The sequence below is a fragment of the Mesoplodon mirus genome (genome assembly GCF_964341445.2).
Source record: "Mesoplodon mirus genome assembly, contig: SUPER_14_unloc_2, whole genome shotgun sequence".
Lineage (NCBI taxonomy): Eukaryota > Metazoa > Chordata > Mammalia > Artiodactyla > Ziphiidae > Mesoplodon > Mesoplodon mirus.
In genome coordinates this window covers 1,697,487-1,723,789 of record NW_028295783.1, presented here as the reverse complement: position 1 = coordinate 1,723,789, position 26,303 = coordinate 1,697,487, and the positions used below count along the sequence as shown (strand labels likewise).

The following is a 26,303-nucleotide window of genomic DNA, read 5'->3' as shown; positions in this document are numbered from 1 at the left end:
TCCATTTTAGAGTCTTTTCTACTTGTCATTGTAATTATCTTCCTTATTTTAAAGAGATGTATATTTTTTTCCAAACTTAATAGCTCATCCAAAAGTATTTGGAAGTTCATTCGACAAGGGAAAAACAACATGATTCTGACAAGCGAAGAAGCCGCCTGGTGCTTAGTAAAGAAGTATTAGGGAGATTGAAAAAGCCAAACTTAATAAGCAAATCTCTCCAAGGGTATTTTCAGAGCTTGATACCCTCCCACACCCTGAAAATATTATTACATCAAGAATGTAGAACTGCTAACCAAATGTAAGGCTCCCATATGATTCTATCAAACTGAGGATGCTTCTTTACTAAGCAGTGAGCACACATGCTGCCCCAGGGACCTTGGCAGTTGCAACACAGAGCTCTTCCCATTGGGATGGAAACAGCAAGTTTTCCTGTGGTCCTCACACTGGCCCCAAAAATACCACAGTCCCAATACTTGTCAACTTTAAGTATTTTTCTGCATATCTTCATTTTTCTGTTACTATTTGGACTACATCCTAGCCTTGACATTACATAAATTGCATTCAAGAAGCTATTTTTAAAAGTTGGTAGGAAATCTTAAATCTATGGCTTGCAGTCCCTGGCTTACTTTCATCCAGGTGCATAAGGGTTTTCAAAAGTACTCAGGTTAGTTACCCCGTATCACAGTCCCACGCTTGTGTCACAGATATGAAAATGGAACATGATATTTAAGGTTTTAGTTGCCAAATCATAAAGCTTCCCAGACAGAGGCAGTAGAGCAAAATGAGTACAGAGGCATGGATTTTGATTTGCTCCAGTGTCTTGGGAAAGTCACTTGGCCTCTGTATTTATTTGTACTTATCTGCACTTATCTGTCACTTGGGGGTTATCATTGTACCTAGTCCATGGGTATGTTGTACAAATTAACTGTAACGTAGTTAGAAGAAACCGACACAGCGTAAGCACTCCACAGACATTGGCTATTAGCTATTGAAAATATTTCTCCATGAAACAGATGACTTTATCAGTGGATGACCCGGTGGGAGACAGTGAATCACAGAATCACAGCATGTTGAAAGTGACCTAGTTCACACTCTTATGTGAAAAAAAGAAAAGTGTGCATGTGTAGAAAATGTCTGAAAGTTTACATAACAAATAGTTCATCATGTTAACTTTGAGGAATAGAATAAATCAGGAAAGGAGGAAAGCAAAACTTGAGTGTCATTCAATTTCTACATCATTTGTGTTTCTACACAGAGACTCTGAATACACTGGAAGTGCAATTTTTTTTAAACGTGGCGGGATAAAGGTTTTCAAGTTTTCCTGATCCATCCGTATTATTATCTCAGAATTGCTGGCATTTCTTGCCATCTTCAGATCTACACCCATTTGAGTCAGTGGGCCCTTCTGGATGGAGGAGATAATAGAGCAGAAGTGAAGTGAGAGAAAAGGAGAGAAAAGATTTTCTCTTTTCTCTTCAAAGAGGAAAGGTCTTTGGAATGGGAACAACTCACAACCAAACTTTGGGGAAAGGATGTGATGGAAAATGAGACAAACATCCTACCCCTGTGATGAGCAGGATTCCCTGGGCTGGATGGAGGGAGGTCACAGGTGGCTGGACAAGGAAACCAACTAGGGAGAAACACACACAAGTGCAGAGCAAACACCCTGAGGCCACTCAGCCTGACTCCATGCAAACATGTGTCCAGCGGACAGCCCTTCACCTGTGGCTCCCCAGCAAGACAGGTACCTCGGGGGTGCCAACTCATTCTGAGTCCATTATGCCTGGCCATTCATAAACCGCTGTCTAACTTGTGAGGAATAAATTATAAATGTTTATGAGGAAATTGGGGAAGGAGATTGAAAGGTTACTTAAACGGAAAAAAAAGAAGTTCAGGAAGGCAGGATGGTAGAGAGACAAGAAAAAGACCTTAAAAGATAGAAAGGATTTGCCAAAGAAGAGAAAGCAAAAGAAATGATTCCGAATGGGTTAACCTGCAGCTAGGAAGTTAAGGAAGATTATTGATGGGTGAAGACTATGGAATAAAGTGAATAAAATTTCTCAGAAGTTGCTGAGACTATGGTAAGAAGCATGATTATCAAATTATGAACTGGCTGCAATGGCATTCTAGGGGGACACTAGGAAGGGGAAGCAAATGTTCATGAGATGACAGTGGCAGGTGGAAAGTTGTTTCAGGGGAAGATCAGTCTTGCAGAGTGTGTATCAGAGGAGGGCAAGTGTGAGCAAGCAAGGAAATAATAACTGTATACGATTCCTTCACTGAGTGCACCCAGCCCCGTGGTCAGCCTTGAGAACAAGCAGGACTTCAGGTACTGGAGCTACATTTCAGTCATCAAGACTTGAGAAGACACCCTTAACTCAGGTCTTCTCTTCAAACTCCATCTTTCCTTCTTGACCTTCATTTGGCCTCTTCCCTTACCCTCAAGCTGTGGACTGAGGCCACAGAGCAAGATGGGTCACTAGTGTCCTCCATCCCCTGGTGACTGTGGTTCACATCAGTGCAGTACCAAAGGCAATAACCAAGTAACAGACACAAGAGTGTATGAAGAAAAGAGATTCTGATAAGGCTTTCTGTGACAGTGTGGGCCGAGTTGGCTCTATATGCCTGCTATCACCTGAATGATGAGCAAACTTAGGGGAGAAGTGCTCAGAAGGCAGAGCCTGGCTCTCTACAGGCTCTGCGACCTCACAGCCCACTCCAAGACCTCAGTTGCAGCTTCGGACCTCAATCTCTCTCCCTCTGCCTACTCACAGTTTTTGAAGTCTTCTTTCCTCCACATTTCTCTTGAGAGGTGGAGGAGGAAGATGAGCTTCAGGCCAGCTCAGACTCCCCTGGGATCCCAGCAGGATGCCTATCATGAACCTCCCACCTTCTAGGAAGCTCCTAAGATCTCCACACTTGGGGGAGTTTTCATTTCATCAGTGCTTCAAATTGCTGGCTGGAGATGGCCTGTTGAAACGTGGCTAAAAGCAAGTAGGAACCTTTGGGCAGCCTGGCCCTTCTCGACTGTCAGACATCTTCAGGGATATTCTAGGAAACATTGCTTGTTTTAGAGAAGGGAGGGAAACAATCCAATTGTCCAATAATGCTTGAATGGAAAATAAATGATGCTATACGAATGTGATGAAATAATACCAAACAGTCAAAAATCAAAGACCTACATCTATATGGACTGATGTCAATAAATCTTGAAAACATAATATTGTTTGAACGAAAATAAGATAAAGAATCTTAGATTATGATAACAGGTATGTAAGTATTTAAATATTTAAATAAATTCAACATATTGCTTCTATATATATAGATGCAAGAAAATAAACTTTATCCAATGAACACATTATTTACATTTAATATGTTCATTTATCTAGGAAACCCAAAAGAACCCACAGATAAACTAGCAGGAACTAATAAGACGGTTCAACAAGGCACACACATACAAGATCAATAAATTTTAAAAGTCAATCACGCTCCTCTATACTGGCGATAGCAAATTAGAAACTGTAAAAGAAAATAAGAAAAAAAGAAGATCTAAAAATTGTCACAAGAGCCATATAAATTACTTAGAACTAAGCATACATAAAAGTAATTAAAACTGACAAACTGAGTACGACCACTTAAACTCCGTCCAACCCAAGGTTTAGAAAACGACTGTTCTTACTTTATGAGAACACGACCTCTTCCTAAGTAGCAGATCAGTACGTGAGAGTGAATCAAAGAAACACAGCATTTGAAAAGTCAACTAGGCCAAGCCTCTCGATCGCACAGACAGAAGCTGAAGCCCAGACAGGTTGAGTTACTTGGTAAAGGGCCCAATGTCCTGACTCAAGGACTCGCATTTTTCACTCATTCGTAAGACACAATCAAATTCAGTACCTTGGAAAGAGATGGGAAAAAATTGAAGAAATGAATTATATAGTTACTCATCTTTAAGTACAGAAATAGCTGTGACAAAATTACACATATTGAGGGAAAATTGAAGTGCAGTGTTTAAAATGTCAATAATCCACAGGGAAACTGGAGACCATTTAAAATATTCATATTAAATCTCTCTAGAAAAGACATTAAAAGATCTCCAATCAAAATGTTCATTTTATAATAGATATGGTATGATACAACTTATAATAGATATGGTATGAACCTTTCCCTTTCACGGGAAACCTTCGGCTGGGAAACAGGAATTGTTCTTGAAAACGGGGCCTGTGCTATTGCAGAGACTGTACTGAACTTAGGTCCACAGAATGCTCTGATGTCATCATTGAGGTCACAAAATCCTGCTGTGCGCCTGGCAACCTTGTAAACTAAACAGCCCTGTGAGCACTAGGCAGTACTGCTGGTTCACTAAGTGGTACAAGTTTTTCAGCAATTTAGGAGACTTGACTATTTTTGTTTGTATTGAATCATTTCAACAGATTGCCCAAGAGGCAACAAGGGCCAACCTGTAGGGAAGAGGGGGAGTTGGACATCTCTTGAGGCATCTTCTAAGGGAAACTTCTAGTTGGTACGATGGAACGGCGACAAAAGAGGAAACATCTGGAAAATGAAGAGTCCCAGGAAACTGCCGAGAACGGAGGAGGTATGTGGGGGCAACTTGCTGGGGCACATGTGTTTCTGCCAAACTAAACCTTCTCTAGGATGGGGGGGACTGAGAACGTGTCACCTGTGAAGCAGGGAGCGAGAGACCTCGTCTCACTGATGCTGCCGTATCCATCCGGAGGGTCCCTGTGGTGTGAGATGGCACAGAGCGGCCAGATGCCCCCTGGGAGATGGGAGGTCAGCTCCGCTGGTCTGGGGACTCTCTCCTGGGGCTGCCGGGCCTGGAGCTTTGTCGGACTCACAGCAGGCTGCATCCTGCTTGCACAGACCTAGAGGTGCAGCTTTTCTCAGTCCCCGATTTCTCTCTTATGCTCTTGGATCTTTCCCTGGGGTCATGAGTTGAGGGATGTGAAGGATGCAAGGATGCTGAGAGAGACCTATGAGTTGCTTGGCCTCTTTTACCAAAGTGGAAAGAGAAGCCCCATGAGTTGGAGGCCCTGTTGAAAAGTATCTTGAGAAGTGGAATGCAGTTCGAAAGAAGATTGTTTGTCTAGGGATGGTGTCATATTGAAAGCAAGGAGGTTTTATTCCTTCAACAGGAAGAATTGTCCAAAGGAAATCAAGGGAAGGGAAGGGTTTTCCAGAGACTGAGACCACGTGGGCGGGGGTGAGAAATGTCCTCAGGGTCCTGTGGGGAGATCTGAGAGCCACGGGTCAAGGGGTGCCTGCGTGCATTTAATGTAGGCGAGTAGCTTGCCCTGGGCGGGTGTGGTCACCCCAGAGTTCCAGCTACACATCTCTGCCCCAGATTAGAGCCCAGTAGCTCCTACCAGGCCCAGGACACTGGAGACTGTAGGGTGGGCCCTGGCAATGGAGGTCTAGACAGCAGGCAGATTTTCAGGCAGTGGCTGGGACAGGCTGGGGAAGGCAATGACTGCCCCTAACCATTCAGAATATTTTGCTCTATGTTCCTGTGTCTGTGTGTGTGTGACTGTGTCTGTGTGTGTGTGTATGTCGTAGTGCAGAGATGAGCAGGAGGAATGCGGGTAGAGTGCTTATCAGATATAAAGTCTGCGTGGTAAAGTTCTTGTCACCCTGCCTGGACCTGGCTGACACTCGGTGTATGTAAGAGTGTATACAGAACTCTTGTTAGGGGTGTTTTATGAGACAGTAACTCATACACCCATGTACACTCTGATACAGCAAAAATATCACACACCCCACATATAAGTTCCTTAGTAAACCACACACAGCACATGGAGGTATATACACGCATCCCTCCTGTACTATGTTCTCATACAACCCATCTGTACCACCATCCTGTCCTCCAACACCAAACGCTGGAGATGAGATATGTATATAGACACACACACTATATATATAGGACACACACACACACACACTATATATATATATGTATCTGATCAACTCTCGCACAAACACAGCTAACTTCAGCCATCGCTAAATACCTCTATAAGAACCAGTCACGTGTCATACACACCACACTTATAACACATTCTTGAGTAATGCCAGACCCGCTTTGTACAAACCACAGAAAACCACAGTCTCAGTAACCCATGTCAGGGTTGCCAGAGAAAATATGGGCTATCCAGTTCAATTTGAATTCCAGATAAACAACAAGTAATTTTTCAGTATCCGTATGTCCCAAAGATTGTACGGGCCATACTTACACTAAAAGTAAGTAAGACCAAATACTGCATGGGAATACTTACACTACAAAATTATTCTGGCTTTATCTGAAACTGAAATTTAACTGGGTGCCCTGTATTTTTCTTCGCTTAGTCTGGCAACCCTTATATACTTACCACCAGCTCAGGTATTATATATTTATTGTATTTTTGTTTAGTCTGTGTCTTCCACTACTAGAATGTGCAGCATTACCATAAACTAGAACAATGCAAGAGTGCCAGATACACAGGAGTAGCTGCTTACTGAATCTTGGTGAATGAATGAATGAACACACACCATAAATACAAGCCACACCATGTAATGAGGAAAAGTTACATGTCCCAGAATTCCAGACTTGTGAACAGAAACCATGCACACAAAGGCCACAGACACAGAGAAGACACATCTGTACCGTGCTCCCCATGCTAAACCCACACTTACCACAGACTTAACTGATACACATCACTCACTCTTCCCACATACTCACAGTCACCACCGAGGCCTACATTACCAACAAGACAGTGACAGAGTAAGTACTGATTGGAATTAAATCCTGGAGTATACACTGGGAACCACACTCTCAACTGTGTGTATTCACTGCACCTGACACGTGTCACACACTCAGTAAATATTTGTGGACAGAGGACTGATGAACCCACCCTGAGCCTTTCATTCCTCCCTCAGGAATCTCGAAGTCACAAGAGGATCCCCCTCACCTTGGATCCACTGTGGTGGCCCAAGGCTGCAGCCCAGGGGCAGGGGAGGTCTCCTCTGCCCCTAAACACTTCTCCTGTGCTTCTTCTCCGCGCAAGCTCATCTACGCCGGTAAGGGCGCGGGGCTCCTCAGGTGAGGGGGTGCTTGGCTGTGAGGCAGGAGGCACACAGATCCCAGGGTGGCTGAGAGGAAACCCAGGGTCATCAGAGGTGATGAGGGCTCTGTGGAGGAGCCTGGGCAGGATAGCTGAGCTGTTACAAGGGCGTGGATCCCAGCTGAGTCAGGGGTGGGTGGCGGGTGTGAATCCTGTTATTACCATGGTGGGGAAGTCAAGGAGCAGGGGCCGGAAAGGTCTGGACTTGAGGTGGAGGGAAGAGTGACCAGATTAAGCATCTTCAGAGGAAAATGTAGGCTTTCTCTTTGCCTTTGCTTCCAGAGAAGGACAGAGTTCTGCATCACAGACCTCCAGCCTGAGAACAGCACCATCCAGCTCAGGTCCACACAGCTCACACACACATGCGCCCTCCAGGCACAGCCCTTCTCAGTGCACACATGAACCCCAAGCACGTGATCCACAGTACTCTCCTCCTGCACCACCGCCTCATTCCACAAGGAATGCACCACCGGTATTCCCAAACTCACACTCCTCATCATACACGCATCCATCCGCATCCCTCACATACCAGAGTCCTCACCACTGTACTCCACACCCGTGTATACAGACACCGCTCCAGTATCCCCCAACACGCAGAAAAAAGCCCACAGATGACACCAGATACACCACTGCCTTCTACGGCCAACAGACACCAAGCTCACGACATAGCTACGTCATGCAAATGTCCCTCTCTCGTCTACCACACCTGCTCCCTCAGCTTCTGGCATGGCCCATGCATGTTATTATGTTTTTAATATCCTTTTTCAGGAATCCGGAGATCACATCGAGACACTGCCCAGCCTACCGCACCCCAAGCCCAGGTTCAGGAAGAAGGGGTGACCGCTCCCCCATCACACTGTGTCTCCTCCTCTCCCTCTTCACCCTGTAAGAACGATCTGCACACAGACAAAGAGGAAAGGGGCATGAAAATATACTACATGCAGGTACAAGTGAACAAGGGTGTAGCTGTCTCCTGGAAGACAAAGAAACCCTTGGAGTTGCCTGAAAAGCAGCTGACGATAGAAGAAGTGACCCTTCCTGAGGATGCGTGCACAGTCGACACTTACCCCTCTGATGTGTTCACCGAAAACCTCCTGTCTGACAGTGAGCCCACTGGGGAGGAGAAAGAGTATGAGGAAAGTGCAGAGCCAGGCAGCCCATCAGGGTCACCTGCCGTCGAGGAGACACCCAGGGCCAAGACACCGGACTGGATGGTGACCATGGAGACTGGCTTCAGGTGCATGGCCTGCTGCCGGGTCTTCCCCACCTTGGAGGTCCTCCAGCAGCACGTGAAGGGCGGCGTCCTGGAGGGCTTCAGCTGCCGTATCTTTCATCTCAACATGGCCCAGTGGATGGGCAATGTGGAATCCGAAATCACCCCGAGGAGGAGGACAAGGAGGACGAGGAGGACGAGGAGGAGGAGGAAGAGAAGCAAGAAGGCCCCAGCCCAAGGAGACCCCGTAGGCAGGCTCTTTCCTCTCTTTTGATTTCCACACAGCAACTGAGATTCATGGGACAGAAGATCCTGGAGACAGTGTGGTCTTGGAAGAGGTAAGGCTTGAGGCTGGCAGTCTTCTGAGCCTATGTCACGAGGGCCCAGAGGTGTCTAAGGGAAGGAGCCGCACACATGTGCTGGTTGACCTAATGGCTCTGAAGTTGCATCAACTTGGGACACACCCAGCACTTCCAAAGGAATTGAGCTCTGTTGACTTCAACAAGAATGTGGAGCCTTTTCCTAGGAGTTTTCTCAGGGTCTGCACGATGGACCTCAACTCTTAGAGGACGTACTGCCAGCAGCTCCTTCTCGGCAGAGAGAGCCAGGAGTGGTCTCAAGCGAGGACAGGGGCCCTTGCAGGACCAGAACTTTGAGGTCTGAGAGCCTTGGGCCTGAGCTGAGATCTCACCCGGACCACTGGACCTAGCCTTCTGTGACAAAGGGGAATATGAAAGAGAGTCACGTGGAAATGAGGTCCCCCGAGATATGGAAATGTTCCAGAACCTTCGTTGCGTGGTAGTTGATCTGGAGCCAAGCTCACTGTGGTGTGTGTGGCTCTGAGCATTAAGGCAATGCTGGAGGGTAACCCTGACCAGCAGAGCTTGGAGTGCTTCTTGTCTCTTCCTGTTCTACCTCAGTTGTTTTATCCCTTCCAGGGAGAAGAAAGCACCCTCGGGATAGTTGGTAGTAAACCAGGGTATATCCTCCCTCAAGGGGACCCGGCCTGCCCTTCATTCAAGATGCTCTGGAAATGGGAACTGACTCATGTTATCGAATTGGCTGAGGGAGCACAACTCCCATGTTGATTCCGGTCAGACATGTTCATCAGACCTAGAGCTTTTCTCCTGATTCAAATCAAGTAGGGTATTAGTAGACTTCCCATTTATTTCAGCCCTAGAGATAGCACATGAGCAAATATAAAAAATCTCTGTGTATCAAAGCATTCTAATGAGCCCTTTCATTTTGCTGTTCATTGTGAACAACACGCTCACTTTATCTCTGCCAATGAAGTGTTTCCACTTGACCCATGATGCCCCACAATCCCATTAGCCTCACTGAATTTAGGGAGCCCATTATGATGACATAATTTCCCTCTCATTCCTGGCCTGCAGAGAAGAGCAGCTATAGAGCATTCCAAGACTGCTAACGCTCCCCTCACCAATACGTTTCTTAAACCTCTGGCAAAGCAAGTGTCCTCTGAGCCCTCCCAGGGCACATAGGGGGTTTGGGTGAGCAGATCTTATGTGATAAATCCACTCCAGTGGTCTGGCATTCCTATGCCTTTGTAAACCTTCTACAGTGGTGGTTCTCAGCTGGGGACACTTTTGGTCCCCCCTCCCAGGAAATATGTGGCAGTGTCTTGAGACTTTTTTTTTTTTTTTTTTTTTTGTGGTACGCGGGGCTCTCACTGTTGTGGCCTCTCCCGTTGTGGAGCACAAGCTCCACACAGGCTCCGCACAGGCTCAGTGGCCGTGGCTCACGGGCCTAGCTGCTCCACGGCATGTGGGATCTTCCCGGGCCCTGGCACGGACCCATGTCCCCTGCATCGGCAGGCGGACTCTCAACCACTGTGCCACCAGGGATGCCCCTTGAGACTTTTTTCTTTAAGGAGCTGTGTTATGAATGAGCCCCACGTGGCTGGTGCATACGGATGTATCAAGGCACTTTTTTTTTTTTTTTTGGTACGCGGGCCTCTCACTGCTGTGGTCTCTTCCGTTGCGGAGCACAGGCTCCGGACGCGCAGGCTCAGCGGCCATGGCTCATGGGCCCAGCTGCCCCGCGGCATGTGGGATCTTCCCGGACCGGGGCACAAACCCGTGTCCCCTGCATCGGCAGGCGGACTCTCCATCACTGCGCCACCAGGGAAGCCTTCAAGGCACTTTTGATTGTTACAACTAGGGTGGCAGGGAAGAGTATGTGCCACTGGCCCATCTTACATTGCACAGGACAGCTCCCAACAACAAAGAGCTATCCAGTTCAAAATGTCAGTCATGCCAACGCCAAGAAATTTTGCTACAACATACTTAGAAAGTCCTGGCATTTTGACTTTAGCATACGCTCACTTTGGGTACAGGTTTCAGTCATTTGAGCAAACTGTTGAAGGCATTCCCAGGTAGCCAAGCTAACACGCTGAGTCTGGAATGGGTGTTGAATGCACTCGTATCAACAAATCCAGCCTAACCCAATATTACATTACTCCCACCTGCTTCAATACCTACAAAATCCACACACATTATTTCTCAGGTTTCTATTGATATAAATTATAAAATTCCTTATTTTAGCAGATAGTGTCTCCTCATGGTCATCCTTTATACCCGGTGGGTACCCACCCCTTCCCTGCTCCCGTCCCCATTTCAAGGACTCTAGTCTGATTACTAGGTCTGGAAAAACGAGAGGTAGTGGAGGCAAGTCTTGAGGATCCACAGACCCCTGCAAGGAAACTATCTCAGAGTAGAGGCAGACTTCCTTCTAATAGCACAGCAGGCTCAACTAAGAGGTCACAGGTCAGAGGTCACAGGCCTCAGCTTTGTTGGAATCTGCCCATATATTTCCACCTCAAATTTCCAGGATTCTACTCCTTCCCACTGATGCCCTAGGACATAAGAGAATCTACAAGGTTGTGAATCAATGTGTTGTCATTCAGCCACTGACTGAATTTGACTTTGGATCCCCTTAAAAAAATAAATAAATAGAAAGGAAGGAAAGAAAGATAGAAATGCTGATTATAACAAGTCCCCCAAAGTGTTGCTATGTAGCCAAGCCCAAAGCTAAGACAGAAAATCCCCAACGCTAAAAATAGATTTCGAGCTCAAGCTATCAACTGGGAGTTGAAACTGAAGGCCCTACAAAGGCCAATGGAACCGGATACAAAGCTAAAGATTTAGTCTTTAGCATAGGTGGGAGTCAAGGTTAGAGGAAGCCATGCACTGGGAGTGAGTTGTGAACTACTCAACACTAAGAATGGAAGAGCAGCTCTTTCATTGAATGTGAAGAAAGAAACAGGTAGTCCCTAGTTGCTACCACTGTCTTTGAACCAAACTAAAGAACAAGGTCAACCAGAAGGGCAGATATGAGAATCAAAAAGGAAACCTCTCTGGAATCCTCACTGAACCAAGTCTAAGTTCTGCTCTACTTGTGGTCTTTCACTTACAGAGACAAACCTTTTGGGCTTACAACAGGGATCAACAGACTTTTTCTCTCAAGGGCCAGAAAGTAAATATTTTAGGTTTTGTGGGCCATCAGTGCTCGTCACAACCACTGAACACTGTCAGCACAATGGGAAACACTCAAAGATGGTAAATAAATGGATGGGCCAATAAAGAGCTTTTATGTTCCAATAAAGCTTTAAAGGCAACGAACCAGGTTGGGCTCACAGGAGGTAGTTTTCCAGCCCTTGACTTAACTCACTAAACTACAAATTACCTTGAGAGTTGGTGGTTTGATAGCTACCAAACCAAACCAAACAAGAAAGCCCTAGGATTTCTGACATCTAATGCAATGCAATTTGAGGTAGCATGGACTTCACATACACATGTGAAGGTGTGGTCTAGGAAACCAATCTTGGAAACCTGCCTCTCACATTAAATACATCTTTTGCTGAGTAAAGCCCTTTAACCAAGTAAGTGTTAAACATCAGTGAAATGACTAAGAAGTAGGAAATGGTATGCAAACCTCCTCCTTAACAACTTGTTCCCATCAGTCGAGGTTTCTTCCCTATGCACATTTTTCCTTAGGGAATCGTTGATAAATTTTACCTCTAAAACTTACCTATTTCCACTCTCTATCTTCAGGATTTGCCCAATCACTGTTACTTTGTAAACAATTTAAAAAAGTTTTTTGGGGGGTAAATTCCTTTTTTCCCACAGCTAATGGTTCTCTGTGTCATAGTGTCTGGAACGACCCAGCTACTTCTCCAGTCAGACCAAGCACTTGAAAGGACAAGCCGGTACCCCGAGCTATCCATCCATTCACCCAGTAAGGAAGCCTGATGAGGAGAACTAGGATGTGTAAATTTCTACTGTTGGAATTAAAACAGAATATTCTGGGCTGCATGGATTTATCCTAAACTTCAAATGCATTAATTATAAATATACCGTTACACTGACTACTATTCTGTATCTTTGAATAACCATATACATTTTTTCTTTTTATAACTGATTTCTAGAGGTCTATTCCTTAATTTTGGCCATATATATGTATACCTCATGATGATAGGATTTCTCACTGTGAGGGATTAATATGTTCTTAGTAATTTTTAATATTATATTTTACATTATTTTACTACCTATGTTACTATAAAAATAACAGTATTTTACTGGAAAATTGATGCTCAATGAAAAATTTAAAATATGGAAGTTACATGTGGAAAAAATCCCTGAAAATCTTGCCACTGTTTACATAAGGGTGAATATCCCTTTACAGATGACAGGATGCATTAACACACACACATACATGTTTGATTAAGGTATGTGATGTACCTACCTAAAATACATTAAACTGTTACATGCTTCTGTCATTAAGTTTAAGCCATCATTTTAACGGACCTGTTATTACGTAACTATCTTAAAATATAAAGACATTCCTATTGAATATTTCACTTTTACAAAATTTAGTAACATTGACATGCTACTCACCTTTTCTATTTGAATTTCCTAATTATAAGGTCCTATTCTGTGATTTCTATATCAAAGGGACGCACGTTCTATGTTTTGATATGTACTCAGCAACTTCACTTTGAAAATCAATTTTTCAATCCACTGCTAGGAAAAAGTGTGCAAGTCAGTCGTTGAATAAATATGTTTGATGAAATTACCAAATTTCAACAAATAATTTTTTTCTTTTTATCTCAGGCCAGAGAGGAGTAAGGAGATAGAGAATTTGACAAAAGTAATCTACTTCAAACAGCCTCTTTTCTCTACTTAAGAAGTCTTGATGAAAGTAATGCTAAAACCCTTGGGAGACAATCACATCAAAACCTAGACGGAAATGTGGTGAATAAGAAACCAACGATCAGTTCATTTACTAAGAAATGTTTGTCCTCTGTCACTGTCATTAGTAACTCTTTCTGACACTTAAACCTCTGCCTTGACATTCTTGAAAAAAGGGTCAACAGTATGTTTTCTGTATTGCAAGATGAACAATCCATTTTCAGTAAGTCTATACTGTCACAAAAGATAACTACATTTGTACTGTATAAGATTCACAGAATATTAGATAGACAAAGTCCAAGATAAGATCCAACTTGAAGCGAGGCTGGGGGGAGACAAATGGAGCTCATCGTAACAGGACGATGCCACATTAATATTACAAATTGCAATACTGAGTGGTTTTCTAACACTTCAAATTTTTGTCTCCCTGAATTACTTTTAAGGCCAGATTTAGGTTAACTGCTCTGAATACAAATTTTTATGAAATTTTGGAGGGGATTGCAACATAATTTTCAAAAAGTTTTTCCTCATTCATTAACTGAACAAATATCGAGCACCTACAAAGTAGCTGACAATGTTCAGACTGTAGATTCAGAACAAACGTCGCTGCGTTCGTGGAATTTACGTTGTAATGGGCATACATTTTGGCATGTTCATCATACTTTTGTACAAGGCCTGCTAAAACTCACACTAAGGCTTCTCCCCTAATATTTAATAGAGGTCAAGGTTCAAACTTACTACACCATTTACCAGAGTTCTCTGCCGTGTGGCCTCCTGACTACTGGGACATGTTGAGCTATGGCTGAAACACCGACTTTAATGAAACAAATGATTTTTTTCTCTTTTGAACTTGATGACTGGAAGAATTCACATGACACCTGAGTTGTTTTTGTTTTTGTTTTAATCATTTTATGGAACTTTCTTCGTGTGTGGGCTCTCTGATGGTCTTACCACTCCTATCACTTTTATAGGATTTATCAGCAGCATGGATTCTGTGATGAACTGTTAGACTGGAGCGCCAACTGAAGCTCTTACCACAGGTCTCACACTTGTAAGGCTTCTCCCCTGTGTGCACTCTTTGATGAGACTGTAGCTGTGAAGGCCGACTGAAGACCTTACTGCATCTGTCACATCTGTACGGCTTCTCTCCAGTGTGGACGCTTTGATGAAGCTGAAGACTTGAGGCCTGAGTGAAGTGCTTCCCACACTCCCCACACTTATATGGTTTCTCTCCTGTGTGGACCCTCTGATGCATGTCGAGGTTCAGGCTCCACTTGAAGCCCTTCCCACACTCCTCACATTTGTATGGCTTTTCTCCAGTGTGGACTTTTTGATGGGCTTGAAGGTGTGAACTCCGACCAAAGCTCTTCCCACACTCTTCACATTTGAATGGTTTTTCTCTGCTGTGGACTCTCTCATGGGCCAGAAGATTTGAGGCCTGCCTGAAGACTTTCCCACACTCCTCACAATTATACGGTTTCTCTCCGGTGTGGATTCTGCAATGAATTTTAAGATCTGCTCTACGACTGAATCCCTTCCCACACTCTTCACATTTGTATGGTTTCTCACCGGTATGGATCAGCTGGTGGATCTGAAGTCGTGAACTCTGATTGAAGCCCTGCCCACACTCCTCACACTTGTAAGGTTTCTCTACACTGTGGGCCTTCTGATGGATTTGAAGATATGAACTCTGACGGAAGCCCTTCCCACATACCTCACATTTATAGGGCTTCTCCCCTGTGTGGACAACCAGATGAACTTGATAATGGGAGTTCCTCCTGAAGCTCTTCCCACACTCCTTACAGTTGTATGGTTTCTCTCCTGTATGGACTCTTTGATGTGCCTGAAGGTTTGAACTCAGAGTAAAGCCTTTACCACACACATTACGTATGTATGATTTCTCTCCAGTGTGGACTCCCTGATGGGCCTGAAGACTTGAAGGCCGACTAAAGCCTTTCCCACATTCCTCACATTTGTAGGGTTTTTCTCCTGTGTGGACCCTCTGATGAATGTATAGATTTGAGCTACAAATGAAGCCCTTCCCACACTCCTCACATTTGTACGGTTTCTCTCCCGTATGGACTCTCTGATGGGACTGAAGGTGTGAATTCCGACTGAAGCTCTTATCACATGTGTCACATTTGAATGCTTTCTCCCCAGTGTGGACTCTCTGATGGTCCTGAAGGTGAGAGGCCTGACTGAAGGCCCTCCCACACTCCTCACAATTATAAGGTTTCTCTCCCGTGTGGACTTTACAATGAATAGTTAAGTGCTGACCTACGACTGAAGCCTTTCCCACATTCCCCACATTTGAATGGTTTCTCTACAGTGTGGACTTTCTGAGGAGTCTGCAGCTGGGAGCTCTGACTGAACTCCTTGCCACACTCATCACACTCACTGTGTTCTCCTCCCACGTGAACTCTCTGATGAATATGAAGAACCGAGCTGTAACGGAAGCCTTTTCCACACTCACTGCACGTATGAGACTTCTCTTTTGAGTGTAATTGCTGGTGAAGATCAAAGGTGGAGAGATCGGTGAAGGTTTCTTTACATTCATTACACTGGTAAGGTTTTTGTCCCGTGTGAATCATAGTATTCTGATCCAGTGTTGAAACCCTCGTGCTATCTTTTCTATAATCACTGTAGCCGTAAGGTTTTTGACCCTTGTGTACTCCATGAGCATCAAGGTGATGTGAAATCCAACTGATGGTGTCAACATCCTCTTTACACTGACACAGTTTATTTTTCATGGAAATTTGCTGGTGTCTATTCTGATAATTCTGTGACTCAGCCAATGAAGTTTTCCTCCAAGAATCCTGGGCTCTCAAAGTTGCAAACCTTGGATTTCCAGGACTACTGGGATCACCTGCTTTATCATTTAATATACGGTTCTCATCTTCAGAAATTTGAATAGAGTCCTGCCCCAATCTGGCAGGGGGAATCACCTTGTTTGTGGAACTGACAACTATTTATCATGGAGTCTTGGCATCTGGTTAAGTCATTTGCAATTTGTTGCCAGATTTGCCAGCAGGAAAGCTCTTCACGTGATCCTCTGTCTTGAACGGCCCTCAACTCACTTTGATTGTTTTCTTCTACAGGGACAGAGAATTCAGAGATGTGGACACGTGAAAGCTTTGTTCAAAGATTCAAGATTTTACACTTAAGACACAGTATGGGACTTTAATGAACCTCAGGATGGTTCAGCTTATCTTTCGCACGACAAATGAAGTTCTCTGGTTTATATACTAACAGAAACCAAGAGATGGTCTGTTAAACTCCCAAATACTTAGCATTAATGAAACCCATTTAAAACCAAATGACTACTCTGACATACTATTTCAATCATCTTTCAAAAATTACATGTCATTCCTACCATAACACAGTATCAATAAAGACAAGCATTTTGCTGTGCTCACAGCTTTAACAGTGCCTAGCAGTTAGTCAGGGCTCAAGAAATGCATGCACAGGTGAACTCAGTTTGATTTCTAGGATTCTCTACAATTCTGAATCCCAGGTTAAGTTTGAACCAAGTCAGAGAAGCGAAACAGCTTTTACAAGTCAGGTATCAGATACAGGAAAAGGACTGGAAAGTACAGTTTGGCTTAAGTTGAAAGGCTGCACCCGAGGCGGCAGCACACCAAGGGGGTTAGTGCTGAGGAGGATATGAAAGGGGCTAAAAACCGGGACTGCCCCGGTGGCACAGTGGTTAATAATCTGCCTGCCAGTGCAGGGGACACAGGTTCGAGCCCTGGTCCGGGAAGATCCCACATGCCGCAGAGCAACTAAGCCCGTGAGCCACAACTACTGAGCCCACGTGCCACAACTACTGAAGCCCGCGTTCCTAGAGACCGTGCTCTGAAACAAGAGAAGCCACTGCAATGAGAAGCCTGCGCACCACAACGAAGAGCTGCTCCCACTCACCACAACGAGAGAAAAGCCCATATGCAGCAACCAAGACCCAATGCAACCAACAATTAATTAATTTTAAAAAAGGGTCTAAGAATCAGTGGGGTTAAAAAAAAGCATGAAGACCTATGCACTGGATCCTTCTCAGGCATTTGTGCTGCCTAATATGTTCCTCCACTCCCCCTGCCAAGCAGGAGTCAAAATGTAGAGGCTAGGGAAGAATGCTGTCTCTTTAAAAACAGCATGGAAAATTTTTGGACACAGATACATTGGTCTTTAACAAGAATGAGTTCCAAAGTGAAGAATGGGCTTTATGAGTGAGCTGGGAATAAATTCCATAGCCTGTGATAAGTATTGAGAAGAAACAGACTAGAAACTATTAAAGAATGATCAAAGCACTCAAGGTGACATTATCTAAAATGCCTTCTACAAGATACATACAAATGCACACACACACACACACAAAATGTTTGTACAGCTAACAAAGATCGATTTCTTATTAGTGAGGTGGGCTTTGGAGGAGGCAAATGGGACGCAACGGGGCAAATCTTTTAAGGGAAAGGCTAACTCACCAGCTGGCTGTTTTCTGAGACCTGTTCTCCCCTGGTATAAGGGATAAGGAAATAGAAATTTCTTTCCTTCTATGGGAGGGTTACCTAAGAAGTAGACATAAGAATCCTCATTCACAACAGTATTTCCTCCCCAAATGAATTTGCTCTGCTACTGAGAGCTCAAGGAACGTCACAGGGAAAGCATTTTACTCAGTTTGGTTATAATTACAGGTTCTGTACATATTTTTTGTGCAAGTTGATGAGGGCCAACTTGTACAGAAAGGCAAGCACACACATACACACATCATGGGCACCTGAGAAGTTAGAATTAGGCTAGGAATTCATTTGAAGACAAAAAAACATTTAGCAATATCCCTTATTCACTCGGATTTGTTCACCGCCTACTAGCTATTTTCATGGAAGGCTAATTTCTCTATCCATTAACTCATTCGTTTATTCAAGAAATATTTAAGAGTTCCTGTCATGTACCAAGACTATGCTAAGCACTGAGGCTAGTGAGCAATAAACATATAACAGACCGAATTCCTCCTGCACTCCTGGATTACCCTCCAGTGGAAGAAAGAGAGGTGAGAAACAGGTGAACAAAATGTACATGAGTGAAACGCTTAGAGACAAAACAAGGCAGGGCAGAGAGAGTAAGAAAGAGAGGACTGTATTTTCCATAGGGTGGTCAGAGGACAGCCACCTCCTCATCTTTAAGGTGACTGACTGAAAGAAGTAGAGGCCTAAAAGATTACAGGTGAAAGAGTATTCCAGGCAGAGAGAAGGACCAGGAAAAGGCTCTGTGGCAGAAGCATCCTTTGCAGGTCTGGAAAAGATAGGGTAAGAGGGAGGAGAGGTGGTGTATTCAGGGAGGTGGTGGAGAACGAACAGCAGCCCACAGAAGGCTCTAGAAGCCACTTTAAGTGGTTTTTATTCTAAGTAAAAGAAGCCACAAGAGAATTCTGAAACAAGAACATAACCTGACTTAAAGTTACAAAAGATCACTTTGCCACCTAAAGAACAAACTGTGGGAGGAGAAGGGTGGCAACAGGTGACCAGTACAAAGACTATGCAATAATCCTGGAAAGAGATTTCCAACTGGGACCAGGTGATGGGACAGCACAGGGCTGGTGAGAAGCAAAACAGATAGAGAGCTAACCACAGGAACTCACGGCTGCTTGGTTCTCACCTAAATTTCTATCTGGGTTGCTGAATTCATCAACCAAAGCCTCTCTTCTCTTTCTATATGTTTTGTATCTCGTTTGAAGAATGAGAACATGCAAAGTCACAAGTTAACATGAACGGGCTAGAGCGAAAGTTTACTAGAAATTTGAGTTCCAACTGCATATTCAAGGTATTGAAAGCTGTGTTTTTCAAACTTTGTATCACGACCCACTGAAGAAACAGCATTTATTTCACAACCTAGATACACAGGTAGAAAAGTATACATTACTAAAACGAAGCTTGAATGACCTATATCTAACCAATGTCTCTTTTCATGAAATCTGTTCCCACTGGCTCTCACACCACTCATGCCATCGCCCAGAGTTTCTGCTGCAATGTGTTGTACTCTTCCTAAGAAACTCTGATATTTTCTGTACTATTTTATTTCATTAAAAAGTCACACGTAGGGCTCAATAAATTGGCTTTATGATCCACTAATGGCAGGGAGGGAAATCTGAAGAAGAATACACAAGGTACAGCAAGATACTGCCGATTTACAGTTCTTTTACAAAATAATTGAAAAGGACCTGAAACACACTGTTTGGAAAGACCAGAGACATCCTCTCGTGTCCCACAGGAATTGCAAAAGTCTGGTCCCCAAACTCAGGGAACCACCTCAAGAGGCCCAAAGCCTTGAAACACCAAGGTCACAAAGACACTCGCAGAGAAAGGCTGTCCTCACCCACTGAGACCAGGTTCCCGAAGTGTTCCACCATCACATCCTGGTACAGCTTCCTCTGGGCCGAGTCCAGCAGCCCCAGCTCCTCCTCTGTGAAGGCCACGGCCACGTCCTTGAAGGTCACCGCCTCCTACGACAAACAACACCACCTCAATCTTATACCCAGTGGCCAGTGGAAGAGGGGCAGCCCCGAGGAGACGAGGAGGATGGGAAGTTGCTCCGGCTCCTGTGAGGTGTGCAGACTTCCCAGCACCCCCTCCTTCCATCCTGCCAATGCCACACACTGACTTTCCTCAGCCTCACTGGACGTGCAGCTATGAAAGAGAAAGCTTTGTGTGTTTACCTGGGGCTCTCAGACAACTCATAAGTAAACTCCCTAGAATTCTAACCACTGGATCCTGAACTAAAAAGCTTTCACTGTTTAATTATTATTGCCAAGTGCCCCAGAAACAGTTACCAATTTAGTCCTGGCAGTATTTGATGGCACCTGCTTTCTCACTGAGGTGGGAACCAGCTGAGAAGGAGTGTTATATGTGGAAACTAACCAAAAGGCCATGCCAGGTCTCTGAATGAAAACTCTCTCTTTCCCCGTTTCTGTCTTTCGCTTGAATGCAATACTCTGACTCCAGACCCTTGGTTTTCTGGGTGAGTCTGAGTTGGTTCCTCCTTTTTTCACAACCCCGATTCTTTATATTTAAAACAAAGATGAAACCAAGCACCTCTTTATACAATTGTTCTGAGCTGTCTATGCAGTGACAAGTGCTTTAAGTACCACTGGACTTTTTAAACTAAGGTCATGCATTACTCTGATTAGAAAAAAATATAAGATGGAAAAAGAAACAAACCAGTAAATAAAATACACAAAGGGTCTGACTCAAGCATGGGGAAGACTGAATCTAACTCTGGTCGTGAGAAAACTTCTAACAATACATGATTTTTTCTGCGTGAAGCAGCAGTTTGATCCTGCTGTGCTCTGCCGTATTTGGATATTCTACCAAAAAACATCCAAGGCACCACATGTAAAACATACCTCTTAAATTCTGAATACCTAAACCTACTATGTTAAGGGCAAAAAGGGGCAATATTCTTCAGAACAGATATTTTGAGAAAAAGGTTAAATCAGGAACACTGTCACTGTAGTGCTCCTAAAACAGGAGAAGTCTTTAAACTAAATGTCTGTGCATAAAGAATAGTTTAAAGAATAGGTGCAGGGCTCCCCTGGTGGCGCAGTGGTTGAGAGTCCGCCTGCCGATGCAGGGGACACGGGTTCGTGCCCCGGTCCGGGAAGATCCCACATGCCGCGGAGCAGCTGGGCCCGTGAGCCATGGCCACTGAGCCTGCGCGTCCGGAGCCTGTGCCCCGCAACGGGAGAGGCCACAACAGTGAGAGGCCCGCATACCAGAAAAAAAAAAAATAGGTGCATAAGTTTGCAGGAACATGATAAAGCAATTAAAAGTGAATGTTAGCTAGTATTAAATGAAAAAAACAATTTAAAACTGTATCTATGTTATAAATACAAATACACATCCATGAATACATATGATGAAGAGATTACAGAAATATAAAAGCAGCTAATTTGTAAGCAGGTAAGCAGTAGACTGGAAGATGTCCTTCATTTCCCTTAATTTTTCTTTTACGTGTAAAATAAAAAAAAAATGATGAAATAAAACAAAAATTAAAACCGAAACCAATTAAATTTAACAGGAATTTTAAAAAAAGCACACATGGCACACTCAGGTCCTCATATGCTTAGACTCTCCTTGAAAGAGAAAACCCATATGGAACTATACCCAATATTTCGTAATAACCTATAAGGGAAAAGAATCTGAAAATATATGTATATATACGTATAACTGAATCACTTTGCTGTACACCTGAAATTAATACATTGTAAATCAACTATACTCCAATCAAAAAAAAAAAAAGAAAAAGAAAAAAAGAGGAAAACCTGTGTCCAACCTGAGTACAAAAATGGCGTTTTTAACAGCAAGAAAGGCAAGCTCTACTCACCTGGAATGTGCTCATTTTCTCTCTCCTTCTGGGGCAGTGCAGAGTCCTAGCAAGACAGACAGGGAAAGAAGTCGTCAAACTGGAAACTGGTTTAAAGAAAAAGAAGTCACTAACCCACGTGGTGCTCATTGTGAATTACCAAGGCTCCCAGTCCTCGGGGTGGCTACAGCTGATTATGCTTGATGAGCAGAGCCCCACGCAGATACCAGATGCCCCCGTGAACCCCCTCAGTGGCTGTGTGAGGAATGACCTGCCCAGCCATACACAGTGGCCCCCTCACAGTGTGCCTGCAGCTTCCACAGGGGTCATTCTTATTCTGGGTATGGGGTAAACAGAGACCATGTAAGTCAGAGTAGGTTTTGGAGTCAATATGCATGGGCTCTGATCAGGCTACGCCATTCACTAGCAGTGTCACCCTGGGCAAATTATTCACATCTCTTCGCCTCAGTTCTGTCTTCTGCCAGTAGGGGAGAACACGGGCATCCACCTCGTGAGATCGTCATAAGGTAGGAAGCTCTGAGAACACCACTGTCAGGGTTTCTTATTTCTTAGCAACTGCGGTAAAGCAGATGATATTTTAGTTAGAAATTATCCTTAGAGATGTGATTTCTACCAACAGAAGACTGTCAGACATGTGGAGGTCGTACGTTGTTGCCCTGTTATGTGAGAGTCTTTATAGACTTCTGAAAATCTCTGCTTGTCTTCCTAAAGATTTTGTGACTGCAACAATAATATTTAAATTGACATGGACAACTTTTTACAAAAGGTATAAAAATACGTTAAGTTTCTTTTTAAACAGGAAGTACCCTTTTGACAATTATGCACAGAGGTAAAGAGAACTAATAAAAGCCAGGATTCTGCAACAACAATAAAAAATAGTTTGACAGTCCATACCTAATTCAAATGAAAAAAAGACAGGAATCTGAATTGTAATTATATCATTATAAATATAGGAAAGTTTAAGAAATAAACGGGAGACTTCCCTGGTGGTGCAGTGGATAAGACGCCACATTCCCAATGCAGGGGGCCCGGGTTCGATCTAGTACAAAAGATGGCAATGATTCCACTCCCCAAAGCTTGGGAGAGAGATATCTTCACAACTTCTAACGACCTCCATTTTGACTCTACACTTGCTAGCTGTCTTCTGCTCAATTCAGGATTCTGAAAGGGGCCCTGACAGTTGACAATAATTAGTGGGGGAATAAAATCATTGGACTAAGTAGGCCTTTGGTGAAGCCAGCTCAGTTTTATCTGTGACATCCAGCAGGGTCAATTTCCTCGGCCTCAGTTTCCAGAAAAGACCCTCTCTTGAGCTTCTCGAATTTTCACGTGCATGTGAATTACTGCGGGATCTTGTTGGAATGCAGCCTCCTGGACCCCCTACGCAGAAATTATAAATCAGAAGGTCTCGAATGGGGCTCAAGGCTGGGCATTTCTATCCAAGTGATGCCAATGCCGCTGGTTTGTGGAACACAATTTGAGTAGCACTGCAGTGTAACATCAGTCCCACAAAAAACAGCCTCCACTACACAGAAACATACACAAAGAGTAACCAGACAAAAAGGCACTAAAACATTAACAACTGTTATCTTTACATCCTAAAGTTACAGATAATTAAAATTGTTCTTTATGTATATATCTGCATTTTTCCATAATGATTATGCTACTTCTATGATATACATATTATTTGAAATAAAATAAATGACCCAGTTGAGAAAACTATCTTAAACACTCATAAAATAGCCTAAACCTTGCTCTCAAGGTCCCCACAATTAAGTCCCAACCTCCTTTCATGATATGATTCTAGCCAGTACCCTATGCTCAAAGAGAATATACCAAAGGGATTAGCAAACTCAGCTGCTGGACTCAAACTGCCTGGGTCCCAACCCCAGCTCTGCCTCCTACCATCTGGGTGAGGATGGGCCAACAGGGTTGTGTTCCCTGCCTTAAAGTAGAGAAAACAGCAGTACCAATTCACAGAGCCACCGCCTGATGGAAATGTGTTCATTTGCATAAAGCTTTTAGAATGGAAATTAGTGACCAAGGCTCAGTTATCATCCTTACCCATGTCTCATACGTTCTACAATTTATAGGAATATCTTAAGTAGAAGAATGCCAAGTCCTACTCACGTGGGGCTCTGCTGCCTCTTCCTCCGTGCAGTGCTTTTTGAGAAGCCAGGGCTGGGGAAGGAAAGGAGACTGTGAAATACCAGGGCTGTGTTTCCATCCCCACTAATTCATACCGCACCCCCTTCCGCCCCCGTACCAGCTAGAAGTCCTCTCCTTCCAAAACAGGCCAGGAGTCCAGGACAATTCAGCTTCCTGGGCTCACAGAATCCCGCTGCGAAATGGGTGCCTCCCGAATTAGCGTAGTATTAATACCAACAATGTATCAGGCAGTTGTAGACCTTTTACTTGTGCTATCTCGTTTCTCCTCACAACACTATATTAACAAGGCATTCCTTTTTCCCCCCTTTTACCGAACAGCAACGGAGGCACAGAGGAGTTAAGCAACTCACCCAGTGTGACGCCGTATGAAGCGGTAGGGCTAGCTCATAGGTGGGGGACGGGGTCAGGTTAGGGGTGAAGAAAACCGGGGAGACCCTCAAACCCCAGGAGGCACGACCTGAGCCCACCCCATCCCGGCTACGTTACCAAACGCAAAGAAGCTCCGCCCGCGGGACGTACATCACCACTCCAGGCCCTCAAACCTCCGCTTTTAGCCGCTCCTCCTCTTTCTCCCCAAATGAAAGGTCTGCAAAGGGGAAGCTTGAATGGGTCGTGAAGAGCGGACCTGAAACACCGTCACCAGGCAGAACATGGCTGCTACGTGTCCTCCTGGGGCGGAAGTGCCTGCGACTAACCCGGAACTCCTGGACCATATTTCCCAGAATTCCGCGGGTAAACCTTTACAGCGAGGCGTTACTGTAGCTGCAGTATATGGGACTACACGAGTTTACGAGCTCTGGACTACATGTCCCAGAATGCAAGGGTGGGTGCGGGGGTGTCTACCGGCACGAGCTCTGGACTACATGTTTTCACTCTGGTTTTCACTCTCCGGAATCCCTGAGAAGGTCTCAGGCCGTCTTGCCGTTCTACTGTGTAGGCCTCAGAAGAGTGTAGATTCTGTTCATTGAAAGGCGTACAAACTCAGTCGAATTTTGGACGTCTTCAAGAGGCTAAGCGACATAAAAGCATTAACAGCCACGAAGGCTTCCTGGTAAACCCCAAAGAGTTTCACCATTGGAATAAGGGGAGAAGGAAACTGGGCTTTCTTTGGCAGGGACTGAAGCCAAACGCCAAAACACCTCATTCCCTGAAATTGTGTAAAGGTGAACGTGTTTTGTTAGCATCTTACAACCCGTGCAGAAGCAAGGGAAAATCCTTTCTAGAGACAGACATCAACATCCTAGGTCTCAAGTTATTTCTGTAATTATAAAATCTGTGACATTGCTATTTGACCAAGTGAACTTTAAGGGGAAGGAAAAAGCATTACTTGACATACGGAGGGACACTTCACAGTCTTATATAAAAGTTTCAAATTCTCAGAAACTAATAACTTCAGCTGATACTTTATAAAGCAAACATTGACAGAACCATGAAGAGAAACATTCAAATTCATAATTGGATCTGGAGATTGGAACACATACATAGAGGGAAATGTTGAGCCTTAAAAGCATATATTAAAGTAGAAAGGGGGGCTTCCCTGGTGGCGCAGTGGTTGAGAGTCCGCCTGCCGATGCAGGGGACATGGGTTCGTGCCCTGGTCCGGGAAGATCCCACATACCACGGAGCGGCTGGGCCCGTGAGCCATGGCCGCTGAGCCTGGGCGTCCGGAGCCTGTGCTCTGCAACGGGAGAGGCCACAACAGTGAGAGGCCCGCGTACAGCAAGGAAAACAAAAACAAAACAAAACAAAACAAATAAAGTAGAAAGGAAGTTGAAAATTGATTCAGAAAACATCCATTTCAGGAAATTAATAAATGAATAATAAAACTGAAGAAGGCAGATGGAAAAATATAAGATCAGATGAATGAAATACAAAAATAAAGTAGATCCCACACACACCCACAAAACAGAAATTAAAGAAACAAACAAAACAAACAAAAAAAGATCATCCATAGTATAAACAAAGATTTTTTCAAAAATGTGTTCCAAATTCTTTCAGGAAAATATCCTCCAAGAACTATTCCTGACTTAAGCCAACATAGCACACAGGATTTCTTTCCACTACAAGGAAAGTGAAATCTTGGATATAGCATGATGAAATACGGTAACATGATTAAGTTTTATTTATTCACCTCCTGTTCCCTATGGCACCCTCCACTCCCTTCTCTACCCCGTAAGCTACCATTCTAATTTGTTTGATGTGTTTTCTTTTGGGTGTGTTCTTGTG

General features: G+C 44.1%; 1 long non-coding RNA gene across 1 annotated transcript in view; it reads right to left on the bottom strand.

Annotated features, from left to right (window-relative positions):
* The window catches only part of LOC309816134, a 485,423-nt gene that overhangs the window by 418,857 nt on the left and 40,263 nt on the right, over positions 1 to 26,303 (bottom strand). The gene's annotated exons all lie outside the window — the stretch shown is intronic.